Genomic DNA, 18538 nt, shown 5'->3' with positions numbered 1-18538 from the left:
TGGTCTGTGCATTCCAGCCCACTACATGCCAAGAAGATTCCTGCAAGCATGTCTGTTTCTGTAGTGTAGTGGTTATCATGTTCGCTTTACACGCGAAAGGTCCCTGGTTCGAGACCGGGCAGAAACAGCAGCTTTCTGTTTTTCACACAGTTTGCATTTACTCTCTCAATTTATAGGAAAGCTGAGATAATGGAAGCTGTCTATCCCTCACCAGCGTGACGTACTGTGCTCCAGGGGTATCAGTGACAGCTCAAAAAGAGAAGTGACGATAGTTTGCGCTATTCGTTTGCACGTCCTTGTGTACTGAAGGTTGGGCCTACTTCATGAAAGCAAGGGATGAGAGCAGAAAAGGTTTTATTTACCTCACCGAGAGCATACACCTAGAACAAACAAAATGTCTGAAGGATAGAGGCATTTTCATTTCTTGTTCGATGACGGCCATGGAAAAGACAGCAACCATATTGCAGAAGAGAGCAGCATGTGCAGTTGCTTGCTTTGGGTGAAGCATTCACTAACTCGCTGCCAATAACCCCCGGAGCCGGTGCGAAAGGCATCTCTTGTGTGCCTCGGCTCGTTGGTCTAGGGGTATGATTCTCGCTTAGGGTGCGAGAGGTCCCGGGTTCAAATCCCGGACGAGCCCTTTTTCAGAGGTAAACATTCGAATCCTACTCAAAACTCACAATGCCTGACTATTTCTCATTACACTCGCCGCATTGTTGCACAAAATATTTTGAACCTCATAAGAAACATGGATCACCATGCTTTTTCTGCCTTCATGCTTAGTCTGTGTGTGTCCCAGGTGATGCTTTCCCAAGCTGTACTTGCTGGCATTTAGGCATCAGATATTTGTCTGTCGATGCCTGCATAAGTCAATTTTTAATACGTCTAATTGCAAGTATGTTGGCTGATATCTCTGCAGTTTTCACACTTGCTCCTCGCTTTCTGAGTGGCTGCTGATACAGCAGAATAGAAGTAGAGAGAACCCTTGAGAGGAACCTTGCTCTAACAGTAAAACACAGCAAGTGAGTTTCTGTAGTGTAGTGGTCATCATGTTCACCTCTCGCGAAAGGTCCCCGGTTCGAGACCGGGCAGAAACACTGTGCATGAGCTGCTTTTATGTGCACCCTCTAAAACCTTATTATCTCAATGCAAGCTTAAGAAGAGGCGGTCCTTGAACCCAGCGAGCCATGGGAAACTTCCTTTACTTTTGCAAGACGAAACAAAGTAATCCGCATCCATCAGTGGTCGCTCTTGTGCCTAGCTTTTTTTTTGTCATGCCTTGTTATATTGTGGGGTCTTTACACTTGTGACATTGCTGTGAACGTTGTAAGTGCAAACATTGGCAGGTGCAGTCAGAAGAGTCAGATCTGTGCACACCCAGGGCTGTCAGGATGGCCGAGTGGTCTAAGGCGCCAGACTCAAGAGAGCTTGATCTTCAGTGCAACTGAGACTTCTGGTCTCCTCATGGAGGCGTGGGTTCAAATCCCACTTCTGACAGGTTTCTTTTACACCCTTAAATCGTCCTGTTTTTTGCAGTGCATTCCCCACACACCACAATCTTTGCACGGACCTGTAACATATGACGAGAAATCCACCAACGATCAGGCTGGGCCCTCAATCACAATTCCATGTATTCCTGGAAGGGACACCTCAGGCACACCTTCCGTTAAATTTGCACTCCATCACACAAACTGCCGTGCTGGTTTCTCATTAAGCAGTTGATCCCATCTTTGTTTTGAGGCTCTCCTGCCACCTTTTGGGCGGAGAAGGCACTGTCCCTGCAACAACACAGGCAGACATGTTCAACAGGGCTTCCTGGTTATGTGGGAGGAGCAGATTGTCATTGGTCCCCCCTTGCGAATTTTAATTTACATAAGGAAGACAGAGAGGTATCTGGGAGTAGGCAGTACACACGGACATTGAACTCTATCTTGTGATTTGCAGCCAATTCTAGATTGAGGCAGGAGGAAAGGAGGTGACTTGCCCAAAAATGGCCATCCTGGGAATTCAGCCACCCTGGGGCTCCCAGGTTAGTGTTTCAGTCCTGCGAGCCACTCATATAAATCTCGCCTGATCGAGCCTGATCGAGCGCTGAGTGAGCGTGTTTGAATCCAAGAATCAAATGCCTCTGTCTTAGGAGCAAGAATTGGCAGGCCCTCCCTTGCATCTGGGGTGGAAGTCTATGGGGCAAGTGTCCAGGACTTGCAGAGGAGTACAAGTGCCAGAAAGTGCCACAGTTCTCATCAGCGCCTTTTTTCTGCTCTCTGGCAGCTAGGATATCGACTGATCCCTTCCTTGCAAGAGTGAAAAAAACAACACCTTGAGAGAAAACATGACTTTTTGTGGTTCACATAGAGAGAGAGCAGCCAAATAGCCCTGCTTTGTTTCTGAAAGACGCATCAGAAATTGCTTAAAATGCCAACTGGGGAATCAGGCTCGTTGGTCTAGGGGTATGATTCTCGCTTCGGGTGCGAGAGGTCCCGGATTCAAATCCCGGACGAGCCCATGCTGTGGAATTATTTTTAGGCTGCTTATTATATAGGGCCATTTCTTCTTTTCAATGCTATAAGACGCCGTGTATGGTGAGAAAGTTCCTTTCCCTCTACGCTATTTCCCACTTTTGGCGTATAGAATTTCAGTGCCGGACTTCTTTGCAACTGCTTTTCTGGGGTGGACCATCAGTGTAGGAAAATTAAATGCAAAGTGTTTTTCTAGTGTGGTTTCAGGTATGGTTTTAAAATCGCCTTTTGGAATAAAAGGGGTCCTCGTTCCTTTCTTCCAAAGAAAGAGATTGGGTAAGGAGGGTCCAACTTTGAGCTTCATGGACATTGGCCCTTGGTCTGTGCATTCCAGCCCACTACATGCCAAGAAGATTCCTGCAAGCGTGTCTGTTTCTGTAGTGTAGTGGTTATCACGTTCGCTTTACACGCGAAAGGTCCCTGGTTCGAGACCGGGCAGAAACAGCAGCTTTCTGTTTTTCACACAGTTTGCATTTACTCTCTCAATTTATAGGAAAGCTGAGATAATGGAAGCTGTCTATCCCTCACCAGCGTGACGTACTGTGCTCCAGGGGTATCAGTGACAGCTCAAAAAGAGAAGTGACGATAGTTTGCGCTATTCGTTTGCACGTCCTTGTGTACTGAAGGTTGGGCCTACTTCATGAAAGCAAGGCATGAGAGCAGAAATGGTTTTATTGACCTCACCGAGAGCATACACCTAGAACAAACAAAATGTCTGAAGGATAGAGGCATTTTCATTTCTTGTTCGATGACGGCCATGGAAAAGACAGCAACCATATTGCAGAAGAGAGCAGCATGTGCAGTTGCTTGCTTTGGGTGAAGCATTCACTAACTCGCTGCCAATAACCCCCGGAGCCGGTGCGAAAGGCGACTCTTGTGTGCCTCGGCTCGTTGGTCTAGGGGTATGATTCTCGCTTAGGGTGCGAGAGGTCCCGGGTTCAAATCCCGGACGAGCCCTTTTTCAGAGGTAAACATACGAATCCTACTCAAAACTCACAATGCCTGACTATTTCTCATTACACTCGCCGCATTGTTGCACAAAATATTTTGAACCTCATAAGAAACATGGATCACCATGCTTTTTCTGCCTTCATGCTTAGTCTGTGTGTGTCCCAGGTGATGCTTTCCCAAGCTGTACTTGCTGGCATTTAGGCATCAGATATTTGTCTGTCGATGCCTGCATAAGTCAATTTTTAATACGTCTAATTGCAAGTATGTTGGCTGATATCTCTGCAGTTTTCACACTTGCTCCTCGCTTTCTGAGTGGCTGCTCATACAGCAGAATAGAAGTAGAGAGAACCCTTGAGAGGAACCTTGCTCTAACAGTAAGACACAGCAAGTGAGTTTCTGTAGTGTAGTGGTCATCACGTTCACCTAACACGCGAAAGGTCCCCGGTTCGAGACCGGGCAGAAACACTGTGCATGAGCTGCTTTTATGTGCACCCTCTAAAACCTTATTATCTCAATGCAAGCTTAAGAAGAGGCGGTCCTTGAACCCAGCGAGCCATGGGAAACTTCCTTTACTTTTGCAAGACGAAACAAAGTAATCCGCATCCATCAGTGGTCGCTCTTGTGCCTAGCTTTTTTTTTGTCATGCCATGTTGTATTGTGGGGTCTTTACACTAGTGACATTGCTGTGAACGTTGTAAGTGCAAACATTGGCAGGTGCAGTCAGAAGAGTCAGATCTGTGCACACCCAGGGCTGTCAGGATGGCCGAGTGGTCTAAGGCGCCAGACTCAAGAGAGCTTGATCTTCAGTGCAACTGAGACTTCTGGTCTCCTCATGGAGGCGTGGGTTCAAATCCCACTTCTGACAGGTTTCTTTTACACCCTTAAATCGTCCTGTTTTTTGCAGTGCATTCCCCACACACCACAATCTTTGCACGGACCTGTAACATATGACGAGAAATCCACCAACGATCAGGCTGGGCCCTCAATCACAATTCCATGTATTCCTGGAAGGGACACCTCAGGCACACCTTCCGTTAAATTTGCACTCCATCACACAAACTGCCGTGCTGGTTTCTCATTAAGCAGTTGATCCCATCTTTGTTTTGAGGCTCTCCTGCCACCTTTTGGGCGGAGAAGGCACTGTCCCTGCAACAACACAGGCAGACATGTTCAACAGGGCTTCCTGGTTATGTGGGAGGAGCAGATTGTCATTGGTCCCCCCTTGCGAATTTTAATTTACATAAGGAAGACAGAGAGGTATCTGGGAGTAGGCAGTACACACGGACATTGAACTCTATCTTGTGATTTGCAGCCAATTCTAGATTGAGGCAGGAGGAAAGGAGGTGACTTGCCCAAAAATGGCCATCCTGGGAATTCAGCCACCCTGGGGCTCCCAGGTTAGTGTTTCAGTCCTGCGAGCCACTCATATAAATCTCGCCTGATCGAGCCTGATCGAGCGCTGAGTGAGCGTGTTTGAATCCAAGAATCAAATGCCTCTGTCTTAGGAGCAAGAATTGGCAGGCCCTCCCTTGCATCTGGGGTGGAAGTCTATGGGGCAAGTGTCCAGGACTTGCAGAGGAGTACAAGTGCCAGAAAGTGCCACAGTTCTCATCAGCGCCTTTTTTCTGCTCTCTGGCAGCTAGGATATCGACTGATCCCTTCCTTGCAAGAGTGAAAAAAACAACACCTTGAGAGAAAACATGACTTTTTGTGGTTCACATAGAGAGAGAGCAGCCAAATAGCCCTGCTTTGTTTCTGAAAGACGCATCAGAAATTGCTTAAAATGCCAACTGGGGAATCAGGCTCGTTGGTCTAGGGGTATGATTCTCGCTTCGGGTGCGAGAGGTCCCGGATTCAAATCCCGGACGAGCCCATGCTGTGGAATTATTTTTAGGCTGCTTATTATATAGGGCCATTTCTTCTTTTCAATGCTATAAGACGCCGTGTATGGTGAGAAAGTTCCTTTCCCTCTACGCTATTTCCCACTTTTGGCGTATAGAATTTCAGTGCCGGACTTCTTTGCAACTGCTTTTCTGGGGTGGACCATCAGTGTAGGAAAATTAAATGCAAAGTGTTTTTCTAGTGTGGTTTCAGGTATGGTTTTAAAATCGCCTTTTGGAATAAAAGGGGTCCTCGTTCCTTTCTTCCAAAGAAAGAGATCGGGTAAGGAGGGTCCAACTTTGAGCTTCATGGACATTGGCCCTTGGTCTGTGCATTCCAGCCCACTACATGCCAAGAAGATTCCTGCAAGCATGTCTGTTTCTGTAGTGTAGTGGTTATCACGTTCGCTTTACACGCGAAAGGTCCCTGGTTCGAGACCGGGCAGAAACAGCAGCTTTCAGTTTTTCACACAGTTTGCATTTACTCTCTCAATTTATAGGAAAGCTGAGATAATGGAAGCTGTCTATCCCTCACCAGCGTGACGTACTGTGCTCCAGGGGTATCAGTGACAGCTCAAAAAGAGAAGTGACGATAGTTTGCGCTATTCGTTTGCACGTCCTTGTGTACTGAAGGTTGGGCCTACTTCATGAAAGCAAGGGATGAGAGCAGAAATGGTTTTATTGACCTCACCGAGAGCATACACCTAGAACAAACAAAATGTCTGAAGGATAGAGGCATTTTCATTTCTTGTTCGATGACGGCCATGGAAAAGACAGCAACCATATTGCAGAAGAGAGCAGCATGTGCAGTTGCTTGCTTTGGGTGAAGCATTCACTAACTCGCTGCCAATAACCCCCGGAGCCGGTGCGAAAGGCATCTCTTGTGTGCCTCGGCTCGTTGGTCTAGGGGTATGATTCTCGCTTAGGGTGCGAGAGGTCCCGGGTTCAAATCCCGGACGAGCCCTTTTTCAGAGGTAAACATTCGAATCCTACTCAAAACTCACAATGCCTGACTATTTCTCATTACACTCGCCGCATTGTTGCACAAAATATTTTGAACCTCATAAGAAACATGGATCACCATGCTTTTTCTGCCTTCATGCTTAGTCTGTGTGTGTCCCAGGTGATGCTTTCCCAAGCTGTACTTGCTGGCATTTAGGCATCAGATATTTGTCTGTCGATGCCTGCATAAGTCAATTTTTAATACGTCTAATTGCAAGTATGTTGGCTGATATCTCTGCAGTTTTCACACTTGCTCCTCGCTTTCTGAGTGGCTGCTGATACAGCAGAATAGAAGTAGAGAGAACCCTTGAGAGGAACCTTGCTCTAACAGTAAAACACAGCAAGTGAGTTTCTGTAGTGTAGTGGTCATCATGTTCACCTCTCGCGAAAGGTCCCCGGTTCGAGACCGGGCAGAAACACTGTGCATGAGCTGCTTTTATGTGCACCCTCTAAAACCTTATTATCTCAATGCAAGCTTAAGAAGAGGCGGTCCTTGAACCCAGCGAGCCATGGGAAACTTCCTTTACTTTTGCAAGACGAAACAAAGTAATCCGCATCCATCAGTGGTCGCTCTTGTGCCTAGCTTTTTTTTTGTCATGCCTTGTTGTATTGTGGGGTCTTTACACTTGTGACATTGCTGTGAACGTTGTAAGTGCAAACATTGGCAGGTGCAGTCAGAAGAGTCAGATCTGTGCACACCCAGGGCTGTCAGGATGGCCGAGTGGTCTAAGGCGCCAGACTCAAGAGAGCTTGATCTTCAGTGCAACTGAGACTTCTGGTCTCCTCATGGAGGCGTGGGTTCAAATCCCACTTCTGACAGGTTTCTTTTACACCCTTAAATCGTCCTGTTTTTTGCAGTGCATTCCCCACACACCACAATCTTTGCACGGACCTGTAACATATGACGAGAAATCCACCAACGATCAGGCTGGGCCCTCAATCACAATTCCATGTATTCCTGGAAGGGACACCTCAGGCACACCTTCCGTTAAATTTGCACTCCATCACACAAACTGCCGTGCTGGTTTCTCATTAAGCAGTTGATCCCATCTTTGTTTTGAGGCTCTCCTGCCACCTTTTGGGCGGAGAAGGCACTGTCCCTGCAACAACACAGGCAGACATGTTCAACAGGGCTTCCTGGTTATGTGGGAGGAGCAGATTGTCATTGGTCCCCCCTTGCGAATTTTAATTTACATAAGGAAGACAGAGAGGTATCTGGGAGTAGGCAGTACACACGGACATTGAACTCTATCTTGTGATTTGCAGCCAATTCTAGATTGAGGCAGGAGGAAAGGAGGTGACTTGCCCAAAAATGGCCATCCTGGGAATTCAGCCACCCTGGGGCTCCCAGGTTAGTGTTTCAGTCCTGCGAGCCACTCATATAAATCTCGCCTGATCGAGCCTGATCGAGCGCTGAGTGAGCGTGTTTGAATCCAAGAATCAAATGCCTCTGTCTTAGGAGCAAGAATTGGCAGGCCCTCCCTTGCATCTGGGGTGGAAGTCTATGGGGCAAGTGTCCAGGACTTGCAGAGGAGTACAAGTGCCAGAAAGTGCCACAGTTCTCATCAGCGCCTTTTTTCTGCTCTCTGGCAGCTAGGATATCGACTGATCCCTTCCTTGCAAGAGTGAAAAAAACAACACCTTGAGAGAAAACATGACTTTTTGTGGTTCACATAGAGAGAGAGCAGCCAAATAGCCCTGCTTTGTTTCTGAAAGACGCATCAGAAATTGCTTAAAATGCCAACTGGGGAATCAGGCTCGTTGGTCTAGGGGTATGATTCTCGCTTCGGGTGCGAGAGGTCCCGGATTCAAATCCCGGACGAGCCCATGCTGTGGAATTATTTTTAGGCTGCTTATTATATAGGGCCATTTCTTCTTTTCAATGCTATAAGACGCCGTGTATGGTGAGAAAGTTCCTTTCCCTCTACGCTATTTCCCACTTTTGGCGTATAGAATTTCAGTGCCGGACTTCTTTGCAACTGCTTTTCTGGGGTGGACCATCAGTGTAGGAAAATTAAATGCAAAGTGTTTTTCTAGTGTGGTTTCAGGTATGGTTTTAAAATCGCCTTTTGGAATAAAAGGGGTCCTCGTTCCTTTCTTTCAAAGAAAGAGATCGGGTAAGGAGGGTCCAACTTTGAGCTTCATGGACATTGGCCCTTGGTCTGTGCATTCCAGCCCACTACATGCCAAGAAGATTCCTGCACGCATGTCTGTTTCTGTAGTGTAGTGGTTATCACGTTCGCTTTACACGCGAAAGGTCCCTGGTTCGAGACCGGGCAGAAACAGCAGCTTTCTGTTTTTCACACAGTTTGCATTTACTCTCTCAATTTATAGGAAATCTGAGATAATGGAAGCTGTCTATCCCTCACCAGCGTGACGTACTGTGCTCCAGGGGTATCAGTGACAGCTCAAAAAGAGAAGTGACGATAGTTTGCGCTATTCGTTTGCACGTCCTTGTGTACTGAAGGTTGGGCCTACTTCATCAAAGCAAGGCATGAGAGCAGAAATGGTTTTATTGACCTCACCGAGAGCATACACCTAGAACAAACAAAATGTCTGAAGGATAGAGGCATTTTCATTTCTTGTTCGATGACGGCCATGGAAAAGACAGCAACCATATTGCAGAAGAGAGCAGCATGTGCAGTTGCTTGCTTTGGGTGAAGCATTCACTAACTCGCTGCCAATAACCCCCGGAGCCGGTGCGAAAGGCGACTCTTGTGTGCCTCGGCTCGTTGGTCTAGGGGTATGATTCTCGCTTAGGGTGCGAGAGGTCCCGGGTTCAAATCCCGGACGAGCCCTTTTTCAGAGGTAAACATACGAATCCTACTCAAAACTCACAATGCCTGACTATTTCTCATTACACTCGCCGCATTGTTGCACAAAATATTTTGAACCTCATAAGAAACATGGATCACCATGCTTTTTCTGCCTTCATGCTTAGTCTGTGTGTGTCCCAGGTGATGCTTTCCCAAGCTGTACTTGCTGGCATTTAGGCATCAGATATTTGTCTGTCGAGGCCTGCATACGTCAATTTTTAATACGTCTAATTGCAAGTATGTTGGCTGATATCTCTGCAGTTTTCACACTTGCTCCTCGCTTTCTGAGTGGCTGCTTATACAGCAGAATAGAAGTAGAGAGAACCCTTGAGAGGAACCTTGCTCTAACAGTAAGACACAGCAAGTGAGTTTCTGTAGTGTAGTCGTCATCACGTTCATCTAACACGCGAAAGGTCCCCGGTTCGAGACCGGGCAGAAACACTGTGCATGAGCTGCTTTTATGTGCACCCTCTAAAACCTTATTATCTCAATGCAAGCTTAAGAAGAGGCGGTCCTTGAACCCAGCGAGCCATGGGAAACTTCCTTTACTTTTGCAAGACGAAACAAAGTAATCCGCATCCATCAGTGGTCGCTCTTGTGCCTAGCTTTTTTTTTGTCATGCCATGTTGTATTGTGGGGTCTTTACACTTGTGACATTGCTGTGAACGTTGTAAGTGCAAACATTGGCAGGTGCAGTCAGAAGAGTCAGATCTGTGCACACCCAGGGCTGTCAGGATGGCCGAGTGGTCTAAGGCGCCAGACTCAAGAGAGCTTGATCTTCAGTGCAACTGAGACTTCTGGTCTCCTCATGGAGGCGTGGGTTCAAATCCCACTTCTGACAGGTTTCTTTTACACCCTTAAATCGTCCTGTTTTTTGCAGTGCATTCCCCACACACCACAATCTTTGCACGGACCTGTAACATATGACGAGAAATCCACCAACGATCAGGCTGGGCCCTCAATCACAATTCCATGTATTCCTGGAAGGGACACCTCAGGCACACCTTCCGTTAAATTTGCACTCCATCACACAAACTGCCGTGCTGGTTTCTCATTAAGCAGTTGATCCCATCTTTGTTTTGAGGCTCTCCTGCCACCTTTTGGGCGGAGAAGGCACTGTCCCTGCAACAACACAGGCAGACATGTTCAACAGGGCTTCCTGGTTATGTGGGAGGAGCAGATTGTCATTGGTCCCCCCTTGCGAATTTTAATTTACATAAGGAAGACAGAGAGGTATCTGGGAGTAGGCAGTACACACGGACATTGAACTCTATCTTGTGATTTGCAGCCAATTCTAGATTGAGGCAGGAGGAAAGGAGGTGACTTGCCCAAAAATGGCCATCCTGGGAATTCAGCCACCCTGGGGCTCCCAGGTTAGTGTTTCAGTCCTGCGAGCCACTCATATAAATCTCGCCTGATCGAGCCTGATCGAGCGCTGAGTGAGCGTGTTTGAATCCAAGAATCAAATGCCTCTGTCTTAGGAGCAAGAATTGGCAGGCCCTCCCTTGCATCTGGGGTGGAAGTCTATGGGGCAAGTGTCCAGGACTTGCAGAGGAGTACAAGTGCCAGAAAGTGCCACAGTTCTCATCAGCGCCTTTTTTCTGCTCTCTGGCAGCTAGGATATCGACTGATCCCTTCCTTGCAAGAGTGAAAAAAACAACACCTTGAGAGAAAACATGACTTTTTGTGGTTCACATAGAGAGAGAGCAGCCAAATAGCCCTGCTTTGTTTCTGAAAGACGCATCAGAAATTGCTTAAAATGCCAACTGGGGAATCAGGCTCGTTGGTCTAGGGGTATGATTCTCGCTTCGGGTGCGAGAGGTCCCGGATTCAAATCCCGGACGAGCCCATGCTGTGGAATTATTTTTAGGCTGCTTATTATATAGGGCCATTTCTTCTTTTCAATGCTATAAGACGCCGTGTATGGTGAGAAAGTTCCTTTCCCTCTACGCTATTTCCCACTTTTGGCGTATAGAATTTCAGTGCCGGACTTCTTTGCAACTGCTTTTCTGGGGTGGACCATCAGTGTAGGAAAATTAAATGCAAAGTGTTTTTCTAGTGTGGTTTCAGGTATGGTTTTAAAATCGCCTTTTGGAATAAAAGGGGTCCTCGTTCCTTTCTTCCAAAGAAAGAGATCGGGTAAGGAGGGTCCAACTTTGAGCTTCATGGACATTGGCCCTTGGTCTGTGCATTCCAGCCCACTACATGCCAAGAAGATTCCTGCAAGCATGTCTGTTTCTGTAGTGTAGTGGTTATCACGTTCGCTTTACACGCGAAAGGTCCCTGGTTCGAGACCGGGCAGAAACAGCAGCTTTCTGTTTTTCACACAGTTTGCATTTACTCTCTCAATTTATAGGAAAGCTGAGATAATGGAAGCTGTCTATCCCTCACCAGCGTGACGTACTGTGCTCCAGGGGTATCAGTGACAGCTCAAAAAGAGAAGTGACGATAGTTTGCGCTATTCGTTTGCACGTCCTTGTGTACTGAAGGTTGGGCCTACTTCATGAAAGCAAGGGATGAGAGCAGAAATGGTTTTATTGACCTCACCGAGAGCATACACCTAGAACAAACAAAATGTCTGAAGGATAGAGGCATTTTAATTTCTTGTTCGATGACGGCCATGGAAAAGACAGCAACCATATTGCAGAAGAGAGCAGCATGTGCAGTTGCTTGCTTTGGGTGAAGCATTCACTAACTCGCTGCCAATAACCCCCGGAGCCGGTGCGAAAGGCATCTCTTGTGTGCCTCGGCTCGTTGGTCTAGGGGTATGATTCTCGCTTAGGGTGCGAGAGGTCCCGGGTTCAAATCCCGGACGAGCCCTTTTTCAGAGGTAAACATTCGAATCCTACTCAAAACTCACAATGCCTGACTATTTCTCATTACACTCGCCGCATTGTTGCACAAAATATTTTGAACCTCATAAGAAACATGGATCACCATGCTTTTTCTGCCTTCATGCTTAGTCTGTGTGTGTCCCAGGTGATGCTTTCCCAAGCTGTACTTGCTGGCATTTAGGCATCAGATATTTGTCTGTCGATGCCTTCATAAGTCAATTTTTAATACGTCTAATTGCAAGTATGTTGGCTGATATCTCTGCAGTTTTCACACTTGCTCCTCGCTTTCTGAGTGGCTGCTGATACAGCAGAATAGAAGTAGAGAGAACCCTTGAGAGGAACCTTGCTCTAACAGTAAAACACAGCAAGTGAGTTTCTGTAGTGTAGTGGTCATCATGTTCACCTAACACGCGAAAGGTCCCCGGTTCGAGACCGGGCAGAAACACTGTGCATGAGCTGCTTTTATGTGCACCCTCTAAAACCTTATTATCTCAATGCAAGCTTAAGAAGAGGCGGTCCTTGAACCCAGCGAGCCATGGGAAACTTCCTTTACTTTTGCAAGACGAAACAAAGTAATCCGCATCCATCAGTGGTCGCTCTTGTGCCTAGCTTTTTTTTTGTCATGCCTTGTTGTATTGTGGGGTCTTTACACTTGTGACATTGCTGTGAACGTTGTAAGTGCAAACATTGGCAGGTGCAGTCAGAAGAGTCAGATCTGTGCACACCCAGGGCTGTCAGGATGGCCGAGTGGTCTAAGGCGCCAGACTCAAGAGAGCTTGATCTTCAGTGCAACTGAGACTTCTGGTCTCCTCATGGAGGCGTGGGTTCAAATCCCACTTCTGACAGGTTTCTTTTACACCCTTAAATCGTCCTGTTTTTTGCAGTGCATTCCCCACACACCACAATCTTTGCACGGACCTGTAACATATGACGAGAAATCCACCAACGATCAGGCTGGGCCCTCAATCACAATTCCATGTATTCCTGGAAGGGACACCTCAGGCACACCTTCCGTTAAATTTGCACTCCATCACACAAACTGCCGTGCTGGTTTCTCATTAAGCAGTTGATCCCATCTTTGTTGTGAGGCTCTCCTGCCACCTTTTGGGCGGAGAAGGCACTGTCCCTGCAACAACACAGGCAGACATGTTCAACAGGGCTTCCTGGTTATGTGGGAGGAGCAGATTGTCATTGGTCCCCCCTTGCGAATTTTAATTTACATAAGGAAGACAGAGAGGTATCTGGGAGTAGGCAGTACACACGGACATTGAACTCTATCTTGTGATTTGCAGCCAATTCTAGATTGAGGCAGGAGGAAAGGAGGTGACTTGCCCAAAAATGGCCATCCTGGGAATTCAGCCACCCTGGGGCTCCCAGGTTAGTGTTTCAGTCCTGCGAGCCACTCATATAAATCTCGCCTGATCGAGCGCTGAGTGAGCGTGTTTGAATCCAAGAATCAAATGCCTCTGTCTTAGGAGCAAGAATTGGCAGGCCCTCCCTTGCATCTGGGGTGGAAGTCTATGGGGCAAGTGTCCAGGACTTGCAGAGGAGTACAAGTGCCAGAAAGTGCCACAGTTCTCATCAGCGCCTTTTTTCTGCTCTCTGGCAGCTAGGATATCGACTGATCCCTTCCTTGCAAGAGTGAAAAAAACAACACCTTGAGAGAAAACATGACTTTTTGTGGTTCACATAGAGAGAGAGCAGCCAAATAGCCCTGCTTTGTTTCTGAAAGACGCATCAGAAATTGCTTAAAATGCCAACTGGGGAATCAGGCTCGTTGGTCTAGGGGTATGATTCTCGCTTCGGGTGCGAGAGGTCCCGGATTCAAATCCCGGACGAGCCCATGCTGTGGAATTATTTTTAGGCTGCTTATTATATAGGGCCATTTCTTCTTTTCAATGCTATAAGACGCCGTGTATGGTGAGAAAGTTCCTTTCCCTCTACGCTATTTCCCACTTTTGGCGTATAGAATTTCAGTGCCGGACTTCTTTGCAACTGCTTTTCTGGGGTGGACCATCAGTGTAGGAAAATTAAATGCAAAGTGTTTTTCTAGTGTGGTTTCAGGTATGGTTTTAAAATCGCCTTTTGGAATAAAAGGGGTCCTCGTTCCTTTCTTCCAAAGAAAGAGATCGGGTAAGGAGGGTCCAACTTTGAGCTTCATGGACATTGGCCCTTGGTCTGTGCATTCCAGCCCACTACATGCCAAGAAGATTCCTGCAAGCGTGTCTGTTTCTGTAGTGTAGTGGTTATCACGTTCGCTTTACACGCGAAAGGTCCCTGGTTCGAGACCGGGCAGAAACAGCAGCTTTCTGTTTTTCACACAGTTTGCATTTACTCTCTCAATTTATAGGAAAGCTGAGATAATGGAAGCTGTCTATCCCTCACCAGCGTGACGTACTGTGCTCCAGGGGTATCAGTGACAGCTCAAAAAGAGAAGTGACGATAGTTTGCGCTATTCGTTTGCACGTCCTTGTGTACTGAAGGTTGGGCCTACTTCATGAAAGCAAGGCATGAGAGCAGAAATGGTTTTATTGACCTCACCGAGAGCATACACCTAGAACAAACAAAATGTCTGAAGGATAGAGGCATTTTCATTTCTTGTTCGATGACGGCCATGGAAAAGACAGCAACCATATTGCAGAAGAGAGCAGCATGTGCAGTTGCTTGCTTTGGGTGAAGCATTCACTAACTCGCTGCCAATAACCCCCGGAGCCGGTGCGAAAGGCGACTCTTGTGTGCCTCGGCTCGTTGGTCTAGGGGTATGATTCTCGCTTAGGGTGCGAGAGGTCCCGGGTTCAAATCCCGGACGAGCCCTTTTTCAGAGGTAAACATACGAATCCTACTCAAAACTCACAATGCCTGACTATTTCTCATTACACTCGCCGCATTGTTGCACAAAATATTTTGAACCTCATAAGAAACATGGATCACCATGCTTTTTCTGCCTTCATGCTTAGTCTGTGTGTGTCCCAGGTGATGCTTTCCCAAGCTGTACTTGCTGGCATTTAGGCATCAGATATTTGTCTGTCGATGCCTGCATAAGTCAATTTTTAATACGTCTAATTGCAAGTATGTTGGCTGATATCTCTGCAGTTTTCACACTTGCTCCTCGCTTTCTGAGTGGCTGCTCATACAGCAGAATAGAAGTAGAGAGAACCCTTGAGAGGAACCTTGCTCTAACAGTAAGACACAGCAAGTGAGTTTCTGTAGTGTAGTGGTCATCACGTTCACCTAACACGCGAAAGGTCCCCGGTTCGAGACCGGGCAGAAACACTGTGCATGAGCTGCTTTTATGTGCACCCTCTAAAACCTTATTATCTCAATGCAAGCTTAAGAAGAGGCGGTCCTTGAACCCAGCGAGCCATGGGAAACTTCCTTTACTTTTGCAAGACGAAACAAAGTAATCCGCATCCATCAGTGGTCGCTCTTGTGCCTAGCTTTTTTTTTGTCATGCCATGTTGTATTGTGGGGTCTTTACACTTGTGACATTGCTGTGAACGTTGTAAGTGCAAACATTGGCAGGTGCAGTCAGAAGAGTCAGATCTGTGCACACCCAGGGCTGTCAGGATGGCCGAGTGGTCTAAGGCGCCAGACTCAAGAGAGCTTGATCTTCAGTGCAACTGAGACTTCTGGTCTCCTCATGGAGGCGTGGGTTCAAATCCCACTTCTGACAGGTTTCTTTTACACCCTTAAATCGTCCTGTTTTTTGCAGTGCATTCCCCACACACCACAATCTTTGCACGGACCTGTAACATATGACGAGAAATCCACCAACGATCAGGCTGGGCCCTCAATCACAATTCCATGTATTCCTGGAAGGGACACCTCAGGCACACCTTCCGTTAAATTTGCACTCCATCACACAAACTGCCGTGCTGGTTTCTCATTAAGCAGTTGATCCCATCTTTGTTTTGAGGCTCTCCTGCCACCTTTTGGGCGGAGAAGGCACTGTCCCTGCAACAACACAGGCAGACATGTTCAACAGGGCTTCCTGGTTATGTGGGAGGAGCAGATTGTCATTGGTCCCCCCTTGCGAATTTTAATTTACATAAGGAAGACAGAGAGGTATCTGGGAGTAGGCAGTACACACGGACATTGAACTCTATCTTGTGATTTGCAGCCAATTCTAGATTGAGGCAGGAGGAAAGGAGGTGACTTGCCCAAAAATGGCCATCCTGGGAATTCAGCCACCCTGGGGCTCCCAGGTTAGTGTTTCAGTCCTGCGAGCCACTCATATAAATCTCGCCTGATCGAGCCTGATCGAGCGCTGAGTGAGCGTGTTTGAATCCAAGAATCAAATGCCTCTGTCTTAGGAGCAAGAATTGGCAGGCCCTCCCTTGCATCTGGGGTGGAAGTCTATGGGGCAAGTGTCCAGGACTTGCAGAGGAGTAGAAGTGCCAGAAAGTGCCACAGTTCTCATCAGCGCCTTTTTTCTGCTCTCTGGCAGCTAGGATATCGACTGATCCCTTCCTTGCAAGAGTGAAAAAAACAACACCTTGAGAGAAAACATGACTTTTTGTGGTTCACATAGAGAGAGAGCAGCCAAATAGCCCTGCTTTGTTTCTGAAAGACGCATCAGAAATTGCTTAAAATGCCAACTGGGGAATCAGGCTCGTTGGTCTAGGGGTATGATTCTCGCTTCGGGTGCGAGAGGTCCCGGATTCAAATCCCGGACGAGCCCATGCTGTGGAATTATTTTTAGGCTGCTTATTATATAGGGCCATTTCTTCTTTTCAATGCTATAAGACGCCGTGTATGGTGAGAAAGTTCCTTTCCCTCTACGCTATTTCCCACTTTTGGCGTATAGAATTTCAGTGCCGGACTTCTTTGCAACTGCTTTTCTGGGGTGGACCATCAGTGTAGGAAAATTAAATGCAAAGTGTTTTTCTAGTGTGGTTTCAGGTATGGTTTTAAAATCGCCTTTTGGAATAAAAGGGGTCCTCGTTCCTTTCTTCCAAAGAAAGAGATCGGGTAAGGAGGGTCCAACTTTGAGCTTCATGGACATTGGCCCTTGGTCTGTGCATTCCAGCCCACTACATGCCAAGAAGATTCCTGCAAGCATGTCTGTTTCTGTAGTGTAGTGGTTATCACGTTCGCTTTACACGCGAAAGGTCCCTGGTTCGAGACCGGGCAGAAACAGCAGCTTTCTGTTTTTCACACAGTTTGCATTTACTCTCTCAATTTATAGGAAAGCTGAGATAATGGAAGCTGTCTATCCCTCACCAGCGTGACGTACTGTGCTCCAGGGGTATCAGTGACAGCTCAAAAAGAGAAGTGACGATAGTTTGCGCTATTCGTTTGCACGTCCTTGTGTACTGAAGGTTGGGCCTACTTCATGAAAGCAAGGGATGAGAGCAGAAATGGTTTTATTGACCTCACCGAGAGCATACACCTAGAACAAACAAAATGTCTGAAGGATAGAGGCATTTTAATTTCTTGTTCGATGACGGCCATGGAAAAGACAGCAACCATATTGCAGAAGAGAGCAGCATGTGCAGTTGCTTGCTTTGGGTGAAGCATTCACTAACTCGCTGCCAATAACCCCCGGAGCCGGTGCGAAAGGCATCTCTTGTGTGCCTCGGCTCGTTGGTCTAGGGGTATGATTCTCGCTTAGGGTGCGAGAGGTCCCGGGTTCAAATCCCGGACGAGCCCTTTTTCAGAGGTAAACATTCGAATCCTACTCAAAACTCACAATGCCTGACTATTTCTCATTACACTCGCCGCATTGTTGCACAAAATATTTTGAACCTCATAAGAAACATGGATCACCATGCTTTTTCTGCCTTCATGCTTAGTCTGTGTGTGTCCCAGGTGATGCTTTCCCAAGCTGTACTTGCTGGCATTTAGGCATCAGATATTTGTCTGTCGATGCCTGCATAAGTCAATTTTTAATACGTCTAATTGCAAGTATGTTGGCTGATATCTCTGCAGTTTTCACACTTGCTCCTCGCTTTCTGAGTGGCTGCTGATACAGCAGAATAGAAGTAGAGAGAACCCTTGAGAGGAACCTTGCTCTAACAGTAAAACACAGCAAGTGAGTTTCTGTAGTGTAGTGGTCATCATGTTCACCTCTCGCGAAAGGTCCCCGGTTCGAGACCGGGCAGAAACACTGTGCATGAGCTGCTTTTATGTGCACCCTCTAAAACCTTATTATCTCAATGCAAGCTTAAGAAGAGGCGGTCCTTGAACCCAGCGAGCCATGGGAAACTTCCTTTACTTTTGCAAGACGAAACAAAGTAATCCGCATCCATCAGTGGTCGCTCTTGTGCCTAGCTTTTTTTTTGTCATGCCTTGTTGTATTGTGGGGTCTTTACACTTGTGACATTGCTGTGAACGTTGTAAGTGCAAACATTGGCAGGTGCAGTCAGAAGAGTCAGATCTGTGCACACCCAGGGCTGTCAGGATGGCCGAGTGGTCTAAGGCGCCAGACTCAAGAGAGCTTGATCTTCAGTGCAACTGAGACTTCTGGTCTCCTCATGGAGGCGTGGGTTCAAATCCCACTTCTGACAGGTTTCTTTTACACCCTTAAATCGTCC

General features: G+C 47.1%; 24 non-coding genes across 24 annotated transcripts; all 24 read left to right on the top strand.

Annotated features, from left to right (window-relative positions):
• The first annotated feature begins 54 nt into the window (after window positions 1–54).
• TRNAV-UAC (transfer RNA valine (anticodon UAC)) lies at window positions 55–127 on the top strand. The gene has a single exon. It is a non-coding gene; the product is annotated as a tRNA-Val (tRNA).
• A 441-nt stretch (window positions 128–568) lies between these two features.
• On the top strand, window positions 569–640 carry TRNAP-AGG (transfer RNA proline (anticodon AGG)). Its single transcript has one exon. It is a non-coding gene; the product is annotated as a tRNA-Pro (tRNA).
• Window positions 641–1026: 386 nt separating this feature from the next.
• On the top strand, window positions 1027–1097 carry TRNAR-UCU (transfer RNA arginine (anticodon UCU)). The gene has a single exon. It is a non-coding gene; the product is annotated as a tRNA-Arg (tRNA).
• A 288-nt stretch (window positions 1098–1385) lies between these two features.
• On the top strand, window positions 1386–1497 carry TRNAL-CAA (transfer RNA leucine (anticodon CAA)). Its single transcript has 2 exons — window positions 1386–1423; window positions 1452–1497. It is a non-coding gene; the product is annotated as a tRNA-Leu (tRNA).
• A 1393-nt stretch (window positions 1498–2890) lies between these two features.
• On the top strand, window positions 2891–2963 carry TRNAV-UAC (transfer RNA valine (anticodon UAC)). Its single transcript has one exon. It is a non-coding gene; the product is annotated as a tRNA-Val (tRNA).
• Window positions 2964–3404: 441 nt separating this feature from the next.
• Window positions 3405–3476, top strand: TRNAP-AGG (transfer RNA proline (anticodon AGG)). Its single transcript has one exon. It is a non-coding gene; the product is annotated as a tRNA-Pro (tRNA).
• Window positions 3477–4223: 747 nt separating this feature from the next.
• TRNAL-CAA (transfer RNA leucine (anticodon CAA)) lies at window positions 4224–4335 on the top strand. The gene is made up of 2 exons: window positions 4224–4261; window positions 4290–4335. It is a non-coding gene; the product is annotated as a tRNA-Leu (tRNA).
• Window positions 4336–5728: 1393 nt separating this feature from the next.
• Window positions 5729–5801, top strand: TRNAV-UAC (transfer RNA valine (anticodon UAC)). The gene has a single exon. It is a non-coding gene; the product is annotated as a tRNA-Val (tRNA).
• Window positions 5802–6242: 441 nt separating this feature from the next.
• TRNAP-AGG (transfer RNA proline (anticodon AGG)) lies at window positions 6243–6314 on the top strand. Its single transcript has one exon. It is a non-coding gene; the product is annotated as a tRNA-Pro (tRNA).
• Window positions 6315–6700: 386 nt separating this feature from the next.
• TRNAR-UCU (transfer RNA arginine (anticodon UCU)) lies at window positions 6701–6771 on the top strand. The gene has a single exon. It is a non-coding gene; the product is annotated as a tRNA-Arg (tRNA).
• Window positions 6772–7059: 288 nt separating this feature from the next.
• TRNAL-CAA (transfer RNA leucine (anticodon CAA)) lies at window positions 7060–7171 on the top strand. Its single transcript has 2 exons — window positions 7060–7097; window positions 7126–7171. It is a non-coding gene; the product is annotated as a tRNA-Leu (tRNA).
• Window positions 7172–8564: 1393 nt separating this feature from the next.
• TRNAV-UAC (transfer RNA valine (anticodon UAC)) lies at window positions 8565–8637 on the top strand. The gene has a single exon. It is a non-coding gene; the product is annotated as a tRNA-Val (tRNA).
• A 441-nt stretch (window positions 8638–9078) lies between these two features.
• TRNAP-AGG (transfer RNA proline (anticodon AGG)) lies at window positions 9079–9150 on the top strand. The gene has a single exon. It is a non-coding gene; the product is annotated as a tRNA-Pro (tRNA).
• Window positions 9151–9897: 747 nt separating this feature from the next.
• Window positions 9898–10009, top strand: TRNAL-CAA (transfer RNA leucine (anticodon CAA)). Its single transcript has 2 exons — window positions 9898–9935; window positions 9964–10009. It is a non-coding gene; the product is annotated as a tRNA-Leu (tRNA).
• Window positions 10010–11402: 1393 nt separating this feature from the next.
• On the top strand, window positions 11403–11475 carry TRNAV-UAC (transfer RNA valine (anticodon UAC)). Its single transcript has one exon. It is a non-coding gene; the product is annotated as a tRNA-Val (tRNA).
• A 441-nt stretch (window positions 11476–11916) lies between these two features.
• On the top strand, window positions 11917–11988 carry TRNAP-AGG (transfer RNA proline (anticodon AGG)). The gene has a single exon. It is a non-coding gene; the product is annotated as a tRNA-Pro (tRNA).
• Window positions 11989–12735: 747 nt separating this feature from the next.
• On the top strand, window positions 12736–12847 carry TRNAL-CAA (transfer RNA leucine (anticodon CAA)). Its single transcript has 2 exons — window positions 12736–12773; window positions 12802–12847. It is a non-coding gene; the product is annotated as a tRNA-Leu (tRNA).
• Window positions 12848–14230: 1383 nt separating this feature from the next.
• On the top strand, window positions 14231–14303 carry TRNAV-UAC (transfer RNA valine (anticodon UAC)). The gene has a single exon. It is a non-coding gene; the product is annotated as a tRNA-Val (tRNA).
• Window positions 14304–14744: 441 nt separating this feature from the next.
• On the top strand, window positions 14745–14816 carry TRNAP-AGG (transfer RNA proline (anticodon AGG)). Its single transcript has one exon. It is a non-coding gene; the product is annotated as a tRNA-Pro (tRNA).
• Window positions 14817–15563: 747 nt separating this feature from the next.
• TRNAL-CAA (transfer RNA leucine (anticodon CAA)) lies at window positions 15564–15675 on the top strand. Its single transcript has 2 exons — window positions 15564–15601; window positions 15630–15675. It is a non-coding gene; the product is annotated as a tRNA-Leu (tRNA).
• Window positions 15676–17068: 1393 nt separating this feature from the next.
• On the top strand, window positions 17069–17141 carry TRNAV-UAC (transfer RNA valine (anticodon UAC)). Its single transcript has one exon. It is a non-coding gene; the product is annotated as a tRNA-Val (tRNA).
• Window positions 17142–17582: 441 nt separating this feature from the next.
• TRNAP-AGG (transfer RNA proline (anticodon AGG)) lies at window positions 17583–17654 on the top strand. Its single transcript has one exon. It is a non-coding gene; the product is annotated as a tRNA-Pro (tRNA).
• A 386-nt stretch (window positions 17655–18040) lies between these two features.
• On the top strand, window positions 18041–18111 carry TRNAR-UCU (transfer RNA arginine (anticodon UCU)). The gene has a single exon. It is a non-coding gene; the product is annotated as a tRNA-Arg (tRNA).
• A 288-nt stretch (window positions 18112–18399) lies between these two features.
• TRNAL-CAA (transfer RNA leucine (anticodon CAA)) lies at window positions 18400–18511 on the top strand. The gene is made up of 2 exons: window positions 18400–18437; window positions 18466–18511. It is a non-coding gene; the product is annotated as a tRNA-Leu (tRNA).
• Window positions 18512–18538: the final 27 nt, after the last annotated feature.

Source organism: Triturus cristatus, chromosome 10 (assembly GCF_964204655.1).
Source record: "Triturus cristatus chromosome 10, aTriCri1.1, whole genome shotgun sequence".
NCBI lineage: Eukaryota > Metazoa > Chordata > Amphibia > Caudata > Salamandridae > Triturus > Triturus cristatus.
The sequence above is the reverse complement of the archived record's forward strand: the minus strand, read 5'-3'. Positions and strand labels throughout refer to the sequence as shown.